The sequence below is a fragment of the Anser anser genome (genome assembly GCF_964211835.1).
Source record: "Anser anser genome assembly, chromosome: 2".
NCBI lineage: Eukaryota > Metazoa > Chordata > Aves > Anseriformes > Anatidae > Anser > Anser anser.
The window spans coordinates 113,400,129-113,403,400 of NC_139721.1; the positions used below are offsets into that span (position 1 = coordinate 113,400,129).

Below are 3,272 nucleotides of genomic sequence, written 5' to 3' on the forward strand. Positions count from 1 at the left end.
AAATACATTTCCCATCCATGTTATAAGGCAACCTTGACAGGGGTGAAAAGAATTGTTTTGCCAAAAACTTTGAGGTGACTTTAGTCTGTACTAAAAGAAAGGGTAGAGAGCTGGTGGGCCATAGATTAGTATATTCCTGTGGGATGTGAGGCACTAAAATTTTAATTTCCTTTTGTTGTTGTTTGTTGTTGTTCTAGTTATCGGTTTATAGAGAATAGTTATTTTTTTTTTAACCAATAATTGACCAATACTTTGTCTCTCCTTTTTAACAGTAATTCCTTCTTTAACATCAGAAATCTCCCAGATGGAAGGTTTCAAAAAATACGTGTTTCTATGAAGAAGTCTGGTTTTGGGGAGACTTCCCCACTAGCTCACTTGAACAGTAAATAAGTAATTATATATTATGTACATTTTGTAAAACAATTTTTCAACTTTTTCTTGCCTACCAAACTGTTCATATTATGAATTTAAAAACTCATATTTTGAAACTTACTGTACTAAAGAGAAGAGAAATTGTTATAATGAAATTGTAATTTTAATGATGCATGACAAATTCATAGCAGGGATGACATTTTAAAAGGTACAAAAAGTAAGTTCTCTTCAAGCCTAGAAAATATACCAATAATTGGATCCATGTTAGAGGAGTATACTATTTCAGCTGAAGTCTGTGTAGTTTGATATAACTGCCTAAGGGACAGAAATTGTTTGTAGACAGAAAACCTCTGGAACATTTTATCTGCACAATACTTCTCTCTTGGATATTTCTTAGAGAGTTTCCAGATTCACAAAGGAGCTGGTGTTCAGTACTAAATCTTATTGGAAAATCTACCTAATCCCTTAGGTATCCCAACACCCCAGAGTTCTTCTTGAGGAATTCTCAGTATTGATTCTGGACTGTATTTTCTCATTGTTTTGCCAAACTCTGATTCACCTACTGGTTATATGACGGTGCCGATGAGACCAAGTTCATTATTCATGCTTGCTAGCGTGTGGATTTGTGTGCCTGTTGTGTGATACTGTTGGCACACCTAGCCCATTCTACATTAAAGCAGAGCCAGAGTCATCAGATATAGAGCAAGAGTCATCTGAAGATGTTGATCATGGTGCTCAAACACAGGATTAAAGAAGGTCATCTAATTTGTTCATAATGACCGCCAAGTCTGGAGACTACCCAATAACATTAGGTAATCTATACCAACGCTTCACGGTTCCTGTTAAAGTTTTTCTCATCCTTCTCCTTTTAAGGGTGAGGAAGAAACTTATTTTTTCTCTAAGGAAACAGACCAGTGTAATTGCATATAGTAATTGGCTCTGACTACACTGAATGTAAATAAGTATACTTGCAGTTTGGGGAAGACAGCATTTGCAGTACAACAGCTGTTTACAGAGCAAAAGGAGATACAAGAGGCCAGACTGGTAGCAGCAAACTTTTTTTTAATTTATTTTTTATTTTTCTCATATGTTATGTAATTGAATTAAGTGTAGGAGAGTTGAGGAGACAGTGAGGAGACTGTTGTTAAATATACAAACTAAGTATTTGGACCTAAAGGTTTCTTGACTTAAAAGTAGCATTCTATTCCATCTGAGGTAGGTACTTGAAGAAGCTGTTGTACTTATCTGTGTGATGACTCTATCTGGTAGTTGTCACATGAAGACTAATGAAAGTAACAAGATTGTCCTTAAACAACAACAAAAAATATTTGCTTATATTATATCTATTCTGTCTAGTCTTGATTCTGTTGAAAAATTGCCCAAAATATATTCTTATTGTAATTTTACTGATAATTTAAGTCACATAGTTTATCACAAATATATAAAAAAATGAAACCACAAAATTGAAAGGCCTATCTGAATAAACTATTCATTAATACAGAATTGCTATGTTTTATAGTCAAACATTGTGAAAACTCTTGTTCATGAATGCTGGGATCAGTGTTAAAAGGTTTCTTGGATTATCACAGATGAAAATAATGTATGCTTCTTGCCATCAGTCAAAACTTCAGATTCACTAGCTGATTTAGAAAAAAAAATAATCCGTTTTGCCCACATTATGGTATTTCCAACGAATAAAAGCCAGTAGCGTACCCCTTTTAGCATCACTTCATGGCTATTCTAATGATAGTGGTACTTTTGATTAGTGGAATTCATTTTTCTTTTCTGTACTGTAGTATGTTATGGGGAATAGATGTGTAATACACTGGAACGATACAGATGTCAAATTCCTGGACTTTGTAAACAATTTGATTAAATGAAATGTCATTAGGAACAATTTTGCTAGGCTTTTGCTTTCTTGTAAGAGTTGGTATGTTTGCTGGCAATTTCTCTTCTGGGCCTCCCCCCCCCCCCCCAAATGATAGCTTCAGAAAAATATGTGCTATGGCATTTTGTGTAACAGGAAATAAATAAAAAAAAATGAGAAGAGCTATTTAATTAGAGTGATCCACACCTGTTACCTATCTGCATCTCCTCAGCTTTGCATTAAAATGTTAATTGAACACAGATGCAGGATGGGCCCAATCCTCTTGGTATGGAGTATCCTCGACATTAATATGAATTAACACAGTTTGCCTAAGAGGCAGAACTGCCTTTTGTCCCTACAGACCCTTCTTCTTTTTCCTTAAGTACTGATGAGGTGACAGGACTTTTATCACTATGCCAACTGTGCAATTTTTAGGAGTCTAGTTTTATACTAATCCTTGTGTACAGTTATATTTTTGTCATTACATGGGTACAATAAAATTATAAATTGTATATTTCAGGGTTTTAAAATGAGCCTGAATATGCTGAGGTTGAGCAGGAACTGAGTTAACACAAAGGAAAGAGTACACCTGAACCACTTCTTCCCCACTGCACCATAGCTCGTTGTCATTCCCTTCCCCCTCCTCCTCTCCCCTTCCCCCAAACTGCTGTTGGTAGAAGACTCTCAAGAAGGAGCTACCTCATGTAGCAAACCACTCTGTAAGGGACCAGGCTCCATGGCAGTTGTTGCTCAGATGGCCAGACCCTAGACTGCTAGAGCCCTCCTGTTCATCTCAGCTGAAGTCTGCTCCTTCTCTGAGAAGTCTCTCTTCTGTCCACGACTGCTGGCTCCCCTCCACCCACCTGACCCAAGTCCTGAACAATTTGCTGTCTTAGCAGTAACAGACTATTCAGCATTTATTTTGAAGAACAGTACTTTTATGAAGTATCATGGTAAAAAAATTACTAATAAGGATGCTAAGACAGAGCACATAGAGTAAGTATGTAAATGTAAATTCATTTAATTTTTGAGC

At 36.2% G+C, this 3,272-nt stretch overlaps 1 long non-coding RNA gene across 1 annotated transcript in view; it reads left to right on the plus strand.

Annotated features, from left to right (window-relative positions):
* The first annotated feature begins 1,290 nt into the window (after nucleotides 1–1,290).
* Nucleotides 1,291–3,272, plus strand: part of LOC310895459 — a 69,097-nt gene continuing 67,115 nt past the window's right edge. The window contains exon 1 of the long non-coding RNA XR_014580706.1: nucleotides 1,291–3,235. This is a non-coding gene — a long non-coding RNA (uncharacterized lncRNA). The remainder of the gene's footprint in view (nucleotides 3,236–3,272) is intronic.